Source organism: Bactrocera neohumeralis, chromosome 4, assembly GCF_024586455.1.
Source record: "Bactrocera neohumeralis isolate Rockhampton chromosome 4, APGP_CSIRO_Bneo_wtdbg2-racon-allhic-juicebox.fasta_v2, whole genome shotgun sequence".
NCBI lineage: Eukaryota > Metazoa > Arthropoda > Insecta > Diptera > Tephritidae > Bactrocera > Bactrocera neohumeralis.
Window position 1 is genome coordinate 37,025,703 of NC_065921.1, and position 14,144 is coordinate 37,039,846.

At 36.7% G+C, this 14,144-nt stretch overlaps 1 protein-coding gene across 2 annotated transcripts in view; it reads left to right on the forward strand.

Moving 5' to 3' along the window:
- LOC126755348 (putative ATP synthase subunit f, mitochondrial) overlaps nucleotides 1–14,144 on the forward strand; it is a 565,888-nt gene that overhangs the window by 112,567 nt on the left and 439,177 nt on the right. The gene's annotated exons all lie outside the window — the stretch shown is intronic.

Genomic DNA, 14,144 nt, shown 5'->3' on the forward strand with positions numbered 1-14,144 from the left:
CATTATTAAAGTTTTAAAGCCGGCAGAGTTAGCTATAGAAGCTTTGTGTCGCCGTGACATGAACCTCTGTTCTGCTGATGCAGTTATACATTTTATGCTGGACGAAGTTAAAAATGTGGACTTATCAATAGCTTTCAATCTTTTTGAATCAATTAAAAAACGCGTTTCTGAAAGGCGCACAATATACACGAATATATTGAAACTATTAATAACGGGAAATTTTGTAAGTACTACAAATGAACCGAATTTGGAAGAAATGACAAACACTATTGTAGAAATTGTCAAAAAGTACAATACTAATGATGTTGAGAATCGCGATATTGATTTAAAAATAATCGAAAATGAAAAGGAAAAAACGTTGAAGGAAAGGTTCCAAGAAACTGTCAAAGAATCTCGCGTTTTTAAAAGAGATGTCTCATTATCAGTAGAGGAAGCGGTACCAAAGGAAACAAATTTACTTCTTGGGGGTGGCGGGCTTGGCAGCAATCTGGAGGTTGCTTGTAATTTTTTAAAGACAATACCACCAACTAGTGTCGAATGCGAGCGTTGTTTTTCAGTGTCTGGCCACATTTGCACTAAAATCAGATCTAGTTTAAACGATGAAACAATGGATGCGCTTGTATTTTTAAAATACTATTTAAAATAAGTTCCTAGAAATCAATCTGTGATTTTTATTATTTGTTTTTTGACAAAATAATACATATATAATACCAAATACATAGGTATATTTTTAATTTAATTCATGTAACTGATTCGAAATAAAAAGTGAATTATATGTATATTTTTTTCCATTTATAAGAAATAATAATTATTATTAAATAATAATTTTTTTATTATAAAGAACCCTAGAACATGGGCATACTTAATTGAATCTATGTAACTGATTGGAAATAAAAAATTAATTTATTTTTTTTAAATTTATAAGCAATAATTAACAATTTTTATTTTCTCCCATTTTTCCCGGGAATCCCGGGAAATGAAATTTCGATATCCAGAAATCCCGGGAATTCGAAAACATTCCGGGAGTGGGAGCTCTAGTACATACTAACTAGCCAGAAAAAGTCTTCGCTCATAGTTTTTTAATTACTATTTTTCCCCAAAATAACATTAGAAAAATTATATAGATGAAAAATTCTGAGACCATCACTTAGTTAGCCACACGCATGCAAAAAATAATAGAAATTGTTTCCATAGAAACTTAGATAACGTCATATTTTCCGTTAGACTTGAGCGTAACGAGCAGAAAAAGTCTCCGCTCATATGGATCATTTAGTTTATTTTAACGTGGGACTGTAAAAAGATGCTGCTTTATTGTTTATTTATGTAAAGAACAAGAAATTCATAATCTGTAAGTTAAATTATGTGGTCTTGCAAAGCGAAAAGAAATTGGGGTATGAAGGAAAAATTGTTTTAAAATTAAGAGAAAATGGTAAAACTTTTCGCAAAATTAGGGCAATGGTTGGTAGAGCTTAGTCTTCAATTAGATATGTTATTAAAGCCTTTAACACAACTGGAATTATTACTTCAAAACCCCGATCCGGTCGCGGGAAAATATTAATAGACCAGGAAACGAGGAAAGTTATATCTTTGGTTAAAAAAAATACCCGCATCACATCTGCACAGATAGCGGAAGGTGTTAAAGAATGATCTCGAAAACATAATTTTGAAACCAGTTGGTTATAACGCAACCATGGAAAAAGCCGTTTGTATCCCTAAATAATCGAATTAAGAGTTTAGCATTCGCCAATGATATATATTATTATTACTATTATTATTATTATTATTATTATTATTATTATTATTATTATTATTATTATTATTATTATTATTATTATTATTATTATTATTATTATTATTATTATTATTATTATTATTATTATTATTATTATTATTATTATTTTTATCATTATTATTATTATTTATATTATTATTTCTATTTGTATGACCTTAATATATAACCTTCTTCCAAAAATATTTTGCGGAATAAATTATTTCGAGTGTGGTTTTTCTTAGATGAAGATTCAAGTTTATAGACGTGTCTTGCAGTAGCCATGGCTGACAACCGGAGTTTCGTCTTTTTAATGTAGGCAGCTGTAGGTTAAGTTGTTTATGCAATGATGCACAGCGACGATTGGTGGATAGAATACATCTTGTCGGGGGAAGTGGGGAAAGCGTTTATGCTTGGGCAGACAGCAACGTGATATAGAGTTTGACTTTTTTATACTCTCGCAACAAAGTTGCTAAGGAGAGTATTATAGTTTTGTTCACATAACGGTTGTTTGAAAGTCCTAAAACTAAAAGAGTCAGATATAGGGTTATACATATATACCAAAGTGATCAGGGTGACGAGTCCGTCCGTCCGTCTGTCCGTCCGTCCGTGCAAGCTGTAACTTGAGTAAAAATTGAGATATCATGATGAAACTTGGTACACGTATTTCTTGGCTCCATAAGAAGGTTAAGTTCGAAGATGGGCAAAATCAGCCTCCTGCCACGCCCACAAAATGGCGAAAACCGAAAACCTATAAAGTGTCATGACTAAGCCATAAATAAAGATATTAAAGTGAAATTTGGCACAAAGGATCGCATTAGGGAGGGGCATATTTGGACGTAATTTTTTTGGAACGGGCCACGCCCCGCCCTCTAATAAGTTTTTTGTACATATCTCGAAAACTACTATAGCTATGTCAACCAAACTCTATAGAGTCGTTTTCTTCCGGCATTTCCATATACAGTTCAAATGGAAGAAATCGGATACTAACCACGCCCACCATCCATGCAAAGGTTTTGTTGAAAATCAATAAAAGTGCGTTAACCGACTAACAAAAAACGTCAGAAACACTAAATTTTACGGAAGAAATGGCAGAAGAAAGCTGCACCCAGTCTTTTTTTAAAAATTGAAAATGGGCTTGGCGTCGCATCGTCTGCATACACAGATATATGCAAGTTTTTATGACGCAGTATAATCGAGTTGGGTTTGTCGAATGCGATAATGAATGGGCTCACTGTTACAAAGTGGAAATAGTTTTGACAGAGTGTTGTTAACTCGTACTCTGAACGATCAGTGGGTCAGAAAAAGCCTTTATCGAGTTAAAGACCCTAAGTCCAACCTTCCAGAGTTTAAGTTGGCGAAGAGTTACATGTATTCCAAGGCGATCGAAAGCTTTTTCGAAATCAGTCCCCGGGATGGTGACATGGTTTCGTGACGAAAGAGCATCCGACACGAAATGATGTATTTGCAAAGAAACATCCATCGTTTCGTTTTTTCGATTAAATGCAGATTGATTGTGTGAGATAAGCTCGTTTTTGGTTACAAACCACATAAGCCGTCGCGCTAAAATCTTTTCATAAAGTTTGCTCATGCATGGTAAAAGAAATATAGGTCTAAAGCTGTTTATTTCGTGGGTGGGTTTTTGTGGTTTCGGAATGGGTATAATCAGTTCTTTTCGCCTTTTCGCTCGTATCTTGGGAACGGTTCGTCCTACTTCCATGATCTTATATACCATTTCGGTAGCAAATGACGTGACAAATAACTTTTGTTTTATACATTTTGCCATGAGATGCGTATTTCAGGCGCTAGGTAGACAATTTCACGATTTTAGGCGAATTTCCGAAATTTCAAGGCTGAGTTGGGGTTGAAGATACAATCCGATCTCAAAACAAAAAGTTGCATTGGAATCAGGAAGTACTAAGACAACTTTTCCGCACTATTAGAAATCCCGAATCGAACCACCCTAATGATCACTGCTGTGGTCCACATATGTGGGTATTTACCATGTTGCAGTATATCATTGAAAAGTTAAATGAGCTTGTGTTTGGTGTCGGTCGTCAGATTTTTTATCATAGGATAAGAGATTCGATCGAAACCTGGGGTTTTACCTTTCGTCTGACTTAGTGTGGCTTCAAATTCTGAGTAAGTAATATGGACTTCGAGATGTTTGGCCGAAGGTGCAACATTCTCGGGATGGTAGTTTAGTGATAATATGTTAGTTTTGGAGAAGATATTGGAGATATCTGAGACATGAATTTTGAGATAACTGTTCTTTTTGCCTCTTTTGCTTCTCTCTTAAACAATGCTTTTGGTTTTTATAAGCGATAAGGTTGTTAAGTGTCATGTTGCGTTTGCAGTATAACCAAAAGTTTGTTCGTTCTCCCGTAGTTTATTGAGTGGGCTACCCACCAAGCTACGTTGGAATAATTGATATTTAACGAATTGTTCAATAGTTCGTTTTTAAATTTAACCCAGTTAGCAACATCTGTATAATATTTCGGTGTAAGTGTGATTTTTTCGAATTATATAATTATACTAGCTGACCCGGCAGCCGTTGTCCAGCCTGAAATTATATGTTTTGAAATGAAAAGAAAGTTGAATTTATGTTGTGTTGAAAATCATTTATGTTCGATTTTTCCAAATTTTTTTCAATGTAACGAAGCTTGATAAATAATATTTTTTTGTTTCTGTTTCGGTGCGTAAATGTACAGAGAAGATGGTTTTCCAACTCGTGAGCACGCCACGTATGTCCGGCCTTGTGAAAAGCATAGCATTTCCAAATTTATGCCACACACTTCTAGCGACTATCCTTGTTTCCTATTGATTTGAGAATCAAGCATTCTGCCCCCTTGTATTTGATAGCTCAGATTGCGGAACATAATAACGACAGATCCAACTTTGAGACGCAAATGATGCGATGGCATACCAAGCCTCTCCAAAGAGTTTAGAAATTCCACTGAATAATTCACGGCTAACATTGCGCGTGCACTTAAGGAATCATAGTTACAATAATTTGGCCAATGTCCGAACATTCGTGATGAGTTCATTTTTTGTGAATTGATAAACGACAGATGGAATTGATATGAGATGGAATTGATCGATTTCCAATTTTTAGACGCGGATTTGAAGGCCGATTTGTCTAAATGTTTATAGCGAAAAGTGTGCGCCCTTCATTTTCATTCCAGTGTAATTGTAATTGTAATTGCTGGCTTACTTCTCCAAAAGTTGCACACACCGTACCATTGACAGTATGCAATAACTCATTCGAAGTTGAACCGCGTTCATTAATCAATAGAAACCGAAGTTAGAAACAATCGTCGTTTATTGGGTGGATTGTGTAAATTTTTCCTAATGCATTAGTTGATAACACACCTGGATGTTAATCTACTGGTTGGAATTGCTTTCTGCCAACTATTTCATTGACGATGCATTCCAGGTGTAATGTCAAGGTATTTTCGAATAGAGCAATTTTCTCGCAAACGGATCACTGACGAAAGTTGAGAAAAACTCGTTAATGTTAATTTTGTTGCTCTGGGTTGAAATACACTCTCCAAATTAACTGCGAGACGCACAACAGTCGGAAAACGTTCATGAATTGCAAAAGTAAATATCCTACAAAGCGCTTTATTGCAGTTCACGTATCGACCGTATCGTTCAAGACCAATAACCGCCATGTTGCTTCCTTTGGTGACGTAATTACAAACGTATTTTATCGATTACACCAAACTGCAATACTCAACATTGATATGAGTTTTGAATTACACAATAATGGCGAATATGATACGATCCTTGTGTTGTCGACTTCAATATGCATTCTTCTAAATTGAATGCTGAATGTTCTACCATTGTTGTGTGAGCGACGCCTATACAGTGGATATCAATAATTTCAAGTTTTAGTTTCCGAAAGAAAAGCACATGGATAGTGTTTCGTGCATTTATTGTCAGACATACAACCCGAAGTAGGATTGTGGTGTCCGCAAGGTCCATGAACCATACTGGTTTTCACCATTTGGTAGAATACTGTATCTTTCTCTGCATCAGGAATTTCCGCAGAAATGAGTTCATCAGTTTGATCTGGTGTAACCACCATCCACCATCCAAAGAAGAATGTGTGCGTGCGGCTAACGTTTTTTTGCTACTCAACAGAATACATCCAGCATCTAACAGCACCATATATATGTACCATATGCTGCTTCAAGATAAAGTCCATCAAACATCGCTGCTGTTGTTTGAAAAGTCGTGCTGTGACATCTTGACGATCGCTTGCTGATTGACCGCGTTCCATAATTCCACATGTATGTCATCGCATCCTGGGAGTAGTCGTTCATGTGTCTTGGGCTGCCATACGTTGATGGCAAAAAGAACGCCGACCGATATTAGCGCGACCTCTTCGTGGCTTTGTAAGAAATTTCAATCTGTAATTGATCACTTTATGTGAAACATAAAGTTTTCACTGAATAATTTTTCTTTTGAATAGCCGGAATAAAAAAAGCATGCGACCGAAATTAAATGATTCAAATATTTGACAAATAAAAATATTGAAAAACAACACAAACAAAAATTGAAAAAAAAATTTTTATGGAAAAATGTTACGTTTTGGGAATTTTCCAATTTCCCTTAACATTCAAGAGGATGAAAAATAGATGTTGTCCGATTCTCCACCCTAGCCGATATTCACGCTAAGATTCACGAAAATCGGTCGAGCGGTTTCAGAGGAGTTCAAAAACGTACACCGTGACACGAGAATTTTATATATTAGATTGTGTGGTAATGTTAACAACGATTGGATAGTGATCACTGCCGTAGAGAAATTTATCGATTGCCCAATGTGTGTATCTATGGTTAATTAACGGTGAGACCATGCTTAGGTCAACATGTGTAAACGTCATATGTGTTGCAAAGTGAGTAGCCAAAGCATCGTTAAAAGAGTGAGGTTGGCTTTCTCTAAATGGTTTTCAATTCTTTCATCATGAGAGTTGGTTGAGGAAGATCCCCATAGTGTACTCCATGTTTTGAAGTCGCCATTGAGAATTAAAAGTGTATTCAAATTAATTAAGGGGTTGAATAAGTCGTTAATTGAAAAGTTTTGACAGGGAGGAATGTATGTGTTTATTATTGTTATTTTTGTGTGAAAGTCTAGTTGAAGGGCGGTACTTGATTGCAGCGGAATGTGTTTGTGTGGAGTTTGGCGCTCTACTAAGAAATCAATTCCTTGTTTGTTTGTGGAATTAACATTTAGATTTTTAAAATAACCAATATAAAGTATACATCATTTTGGGAATTAGTTCTGTGTGAATCCTGCAATTTCGTAATAAAAGGAAGACAATTGGTATAGAGAAAGCCTGGCACGGCGTTGGATGTCCATGTTCTCTCATCGGCAGTGAAACACGGTGGCGGATTAGGTTTCTTGTGGGTGTGTTTGTTTGAAATTGCATTGATTGTATAATCAATAAGTTTTTTTATTTAAATATCTTGAAGCAAAAATTGCCTGGGGTGTTTTACTTTCAACAGAACAACGACCCAAAGCACACCGCAGACGTTGTGTGTCTTTGGCTCCTTTATAAAGCTCCAAAGTTGTTCGATTCACCTCTACAATCACCTGACCTCAACCCCATAGAACACATGTGGGCTCTATTAGAACGCAGAATCCGCACTTTTACCTTCACTGAAGAAACTACAAAGCTTGAGCATTTGATACATAAAAGGTTTGCTAAAGATCTAAAATACCGAGGGTATCCCTCCAATAACTAAGGGTATAAAGTGGAACCGTAAGCTAGACTATTTTATACAATACGTTATCAATGTGCGGCGACAAATGATGACAAACAAGAGTATGCAAAAGAAAAGAGTGAAGGCCACAGCAGCATTCACCACTAAAGCAAGGGAAAGACCGCTGCCAAGATGGATTGACAAAAGAAAAAGATTTAACCCTCGAGACCCTCGGGTCTGGCCAGGCATATTTTGTTTTTAAATGTTATCTAAATATATTTAGAGTGTAGCAAACCACTTGCGCTTCCAGGTAGCTTCCTAGAACTTTATTGTCTATAGAATTCAGAAAAGAAATGGAAGGATATCGTATCGAAAAGGACGAAAAAAGGATATTATAATATTACACCTTAGTGCACCAATGGTGATTGGCTAGACCCCATATATTTTGTATGAAAATATATGAACTTCGGTATGTTTCTATCACTTCGCAAGGTTGATTTGTCTGTTTTCATGTTCGTTACATGTCCAAATTGGTTTGTATGTTTATCTAGGTCAAATACTTTAGCCGCTAGAGCGTTTTAAAGGGTTAATAAAAAATGTAATTTTTCTCAAAATGTTACATTTTTTGTGAACGCTATTGCCACGCCAAGCGTGAACAAGGCAGTCAATTTGATTTCAACCAAATCGAAAGGTAAAAAATTTCAAAAATGTATCTATATTGTACATATATGTATGTATGAGCGTAAATACAACACGTATTTCCATACAAATGTCTGTAAACACCACTTGGCCTTGCCAAGCACCATTGGTCTCGACTAAGTGTATCAGACCGTTGGTCTCGACCGAGGTTAAAGAAACTTGGTATAAAAATTGGAAAGAAACCACAAGCCACTATGATATCTGGAGGACACATGTGCAGCAAACCAAAGCTCACAAGGCACTGTAACCCCATAAGATGATGTTGATGTGATGGCAATGTGTTGATTAAAGGACTTATTCTATATTCTTAGTGCTAACACAAAAGCAATGTGGGCTACAAATCATTATTATTTTTAATACCTTATGTCGCAAAACTTACTTTCCATGTTACTGAAACTTACGCTATTTCATTCCCAATTTCCTCGAAATAATTCAATGCTACACACCATAAGCAAAAAGGCACTAAAACATTCATCAGCTCTCCTGAAATATCACGTTAAGAATTTTCCATGTTTTCCCACAAATGTTCGAGTAGAAATATAAAAATTCCTAATATGCATATATCTAGTAAAGAAAGTAAAAGAAAAACTTTGAGTACCATTAAAACGAGCTTATTAAACTATTCGCAGGCAATTCCCGCAAATCCGCCTGAATAAATTTGAAAGTAATGAAAAAATGCGCATAACCGAAAGTTTACAATGAATGGATAAATACGCAAAATTGATACTTGTAAAAGTTCTGCTAATGCTCCAAGTACATACCATATTATACTTATATGTTTATGTTAATTTATACATATATCCTGCAGTAATTCGTTTCCTTACTCTCGGATTGACACCAGTTTGTGTCTAATGTTACACATACTAGTCTCTCATATTCTACTTCCATTTTATTATCTTCTTCTTTTCACCAGTCACTAGAACAACATAGTTTAGGGAAAGTATTAGACAAAGATCGAAATTACTCTCCATTTCTTTTTTATACTCTGCACGGTATATAAAATATGCCAAAGAGTTTATGACAACCATTTGTCTGTCTATCTCCGGCTTTTAGATCTGAAATCATGCACATACACATATTTTTCTCTCTCGACCTTGAGTTCAAAGGACTGGAAGAAGTATCGCGTAGAGATCAATTCTCTCTGAAACTTCGTAAAACCCGTTGATGCCTTGTATGACGAATTAAACTGAACCTTCATTTGGCATTACAAAGAACCAACACGCGATGTATGCCGTGACAACCAGCCAGTGTAACCGAACCTAACGTACTCGTATCTTCTTCTATTCGCCACTTTTCTGGTTGCTCCGTGCGATCTCTTTTTTCGCTGAAAACAGAATGGATAAAAATCGGTGCAATTGAAACAAGTCTTGTTATTTTAAGTAGATCTATATAGACCAGTCTGTGCGTTTTCTACCAGTTGTTTATTGGATGTACCACTCTTAAGTATTGTCGAATCGAATGCAACTATATATTTACGATGTAAACAAATCATAAATCCCAACCGGTCTAAATTCAATCGCTTAAATATCAGTCATTTTCAGGAAATTTATCGTTTCATTACTACAGGGTTCTCGCAGCTGCTTCTATGTTCAGTACTCAAGGATGCATATATTGGTGGAATAAATTTTAATTTCGTCAATATAACAACGCCAAATGAGAAAGCAACGCAACCGCAGCTCTTTTCATCGATCCATTGTAAACGGAGCTTGCAGAATCGCATGTATGTAGATACTGTAGATACTGATGTGAATATTTCGGATGCATTGTTCTTTGTGCCAGCTCCTTATCCTCGTAGACAATACTGCTTATCGTTGGCAGCGATTTTGAGTGTTTTCGTTGCTGCTTAGCTACTTTGTTTATGTTTACGAGTATTCTTCGCATTTTTGAGTACTTTGTGGCCATTCAGCCAGTTATTACAGAAATGCATATTTGCTCAGGATAATACAACTTAGCAGATTGGGTAATGTTTGGATTTAGCCGATGTTATTTATGAAAAAAGATATTCCCGAGTTTTTCTTGGAGTTCTTTTGGATAGCAAAGATTTTAGTCGGCATATTTAGGATATATTCACTAATCAAAGTTATCAAAATAACTTAATGTACTATTTTTTATCGATCTGTCCATCCGTCTGTCTGCGCAAGCGATTACGTCTTTAGATACCCAATAAAAACTAGGCATATACATGTATTGCTTTTCGCCTCAAGGAAAAGCAAACATTTTAATTGTTAGATAACAATAATTTGTCATGCCCTTTAAAACTGATTGACCGATAAAGTTCTGGTAGAAGCCACACAAAGGACAGCAAATTTGATATTTGGTTCGGACACAAACTGCAGGCACTCGGTCTGGGGGAGCTCGGGCATAAAGGCTGGACGTGTGTCACTTATTTATAGCAAAGATCCATTTATGTATATATAAAAAGAAACTCACTTTTTTAACTGCGGGCAGGATAAAAGTCCTTGAAGTCGCCATAGTCTCAAAACAACTTGCACCCTTGATCCCGGACTGGAAGGTTCTAATCGGTCACCATTTCTCTGATCATAGGTATATTAATTTCTGCTTGGATAGAGTACGTCCAGTGAGAAAGCCCTGTAGGAATCTTAAAAACACTGACTGGAATCTATACGAAAGGAAACTTCAATCAGTTTTTCCGGTCGCTTCCGGTTGCAACTCAGTGAGCCTTTGCGATTAATGAGTATGTCGTGTTTATCAGTGCGGTCTCCTCTGAAAAAAAAATTCAGAAAAACAAAGAGAAAACTCTTTGGTGGACATCGGAGCTATCAGAAATCAGATCTTCAAGTAAAAGATTTTTCAATAAAGCCCGTAAAAGCGGCGACTGGGCGATGTGATCGACTGGTCTTTCGATGTACATGTCGGGAATAAAGAAGATCAAAACGATTTCATGAAGATCCTTCTGCGATAGCGTATAAGGGTGTCACAAATTCTCAAGGAGTCGGCATTTTCACTCTGAGGACTTCAGGAGGGCGGTACATCCTTCTTATCACTTCTAAATGAACGCCATTTCTTCAAAGCGCGATTTCTTTTAGGTAAGCATCCTGTCCGATAACAGAGATTGTATATTAAATCCATTAACTTGCGGAAGACTTCCGGACCAGAGTGGAAAGGAAAAGGTTCATTGAACTGCTAGCTTTAAGCAAAGCTCACAATGCTCCAATGATAGGCTTCCTAACTGGATATTGCCTCATTGACACTCACACATTAATGCTAAAGATTTCAAAGTTGAAGCATCTCGGTTGTCATAATTTTTACGAACCCGGCGAATTGGCTGAAATTGATATTAGCCGCCTCAATGCCTTTATGCATTGCTCTTTTGTATCCATAACAACGAGTTCTGAGCACCACAACCGATAAGCGTTTCCAGCAGTCCAAGTGGGTTTATTCATGGATTCACGAGAAATCAGCATATTTACCTAACCTGCCGATTAAGTAAAGCCTGAATTAGATTATCAGCGAATAGAGATACACCTTTTTCTTAAATAAATGTCTATTAAATAGAATGTCTGCTCATGAGACTAGAAGCGAACGTAAATGAAGTTTTCGTTGGAAAACGCTGCACCAATAAGGACCACAATTAAGTTGCTATTTAAACATATTTTTAGAAGTGAAGGAAAGTTGAACATATTATCAAAAAAAAACGTCGGAGTTTTTATAAGGTAGTTACCATATACATTAAAAAAAAGTACCAGGAAATTGTAAATGAAACGCCAAATATTTAATTATTCATCAAAATTTTTTGTCGACTTCAAAGTAATCCCCACAAGATGTAATACACTTTTCATAAGCACTTTTTTGCTTTATCTCTTCGATAGACAGAAAACGGTTTCCACGGAGCAGCAATTTCAGTTTGGGGAATAAGAAAAAATCACACGAAGTCAAGTCTGATGAATGCGTAGGTTGATCAATGGTACCCATGGCGTTTTAAATTCGGTCACAATCAAACTCTTTTTGAAAAAAATCAGCTTTATCGGGACGAGTCAAGAAAGAACTATAGCGTAGATAGCGCTTCATACCTGACCCGTAAATTTTCATTGAGAATGTCAATATAATTCGTTGCATTCAATAATTCACCAATAACGTGAAAAGCGCCGATGTCACCTGCAGCCATGGTAACAGATGGACTATGTTTTATTTTTTTTTTTGTGGCGTTGGCATCGCGATCTTTTTTCGGCTTTCGCCATGCAGAGTTTTTCCGGAAAGTAATAGGTCCGAGTCGATTAAAAAACATTTATTGAACCGATCGTTACAGTTCTTTTAAAACTTTTAAAATAGGCTCCTTCTGCGTCGATGCAGCGCTGCCAGCGCATTTTTCAAGCATTGAAGGCGTCACGGAAGGCATTCTCCGGAATGGCCTTGAGAGCCAAGGTGCAAGGCAAGGAAACAAAAACGTCCCGGTCTGGGATATAGGGCTGCTGCGGAAGCGTTGGGATGCCAACCTTGGTTAGCTAGCGGTTTGAGCCGGGGCGTTGTCGTGGTGCAACTTCCAATCGGGTGCGATATCTTGTCGGTCACGCTCTCGACCGGCCCAAAACATGAAATTATCTGCTTACCGAAGTGTTTTCTCAATAAATCCACTGATTGATGCGATGTGTGAAAAGTGTCGTTGAAAATAAATGTCGCCGAAATCACGAACTTCAATTCAAAAAATATGGACCGATGATTCTACCGGCCCACAAACCACACAAAACTGTTGTTTTTTTAGGAGGAAATGACAGCTCTTGAATGTCTTCAGGTTGCTCTTCGTACCAAATGCAGAAATTTTGCTTGCTTACATACCCATTGAGGCAGAAATGGAGGCTCGCTTAACAAAGTTTGGCTCGAAAACGTCGGATCTTCTTGGAATTTTTCAATAGCGAATGTCACTTGGAAATGTCGAGCGGCTTCAATTGTTGCGCAAGCCGTATTTTGTGCGCTTTCAATTTAGGATCTCGACATAAAATGCGCCTAGTCGTTCCTTACGTAAGTTCGAGTTGCTGCGAATGTCGCTGAATCGACTCTCCACGGTCTTCGTGTACACTTTAAGCTATGTCTGCTAGATTTTCTCCATTACGTGCTGGACGTGGTCTGAAGATGTGTGATGGTGTTGCGAATAGTACGCTCAGTAGGCTGATTATGTTGACCTTAAGTCACTATTTTTAAAACGTAAATTTTTGTAATAAAGTTGAATGATTTATAAACGTTGTTCAGGTGTAAGTCTTTCCATGATGAAGTTCCAAGCAATCCTGAACAAAAATAAGATGACAGCTTGACACAACTCACGTGTGAGCTGTCAAAAAACGCTATTAAAAACAGTACCTCTACTTGGATCACCCGTTAGTACCAGGGGCCAGCTAAATGGTCGATAATGAGCTCGGTATGCAGCGGTCATAACGCTGCTAGGATCAGAACAATTCTTCACAGTGGGACCCCTTAGCATAAAGGACAATTCCTGGGAAAAATATAGATTTGAAAAGTGCTGCTTAGTTTTATGTCAATGATTAATTTGCATAGCCTGTTTGTCAAAATATATCAAATTGGAAATAAATATTTAACACTAAAGTTTCCGATCACTGGAATTTGCAACCGTTGCCCACTGAACAAAGTGGATATAATACTCTATTATCGAGGTGTAACACCACTGTATTTTAATAAAATCCACTAGAGTAATCCAACTAAAAATTATTTCCTAACTACATATAAGCATTTTTCCATAATGGGATTTGGTATAAAAACATATTTTTGGGGTGTGAATATTTTAATTGAAACTTGTACGCGCTATTAAGTCGGCTTGTCTATTAAAAGCACTTAGTATTATTGTATTAGGCAACCTAACACTAACGGAAATGCTTATGCAACAAAAACAACATTAATTAGCCCTTTCATTAAGTATAATATAGACACTAATTGCACTTTTTTTGGAGCAGTTGTTTACACTTGCAACACACGGTGTCGCACATATTTGGTCTAATCA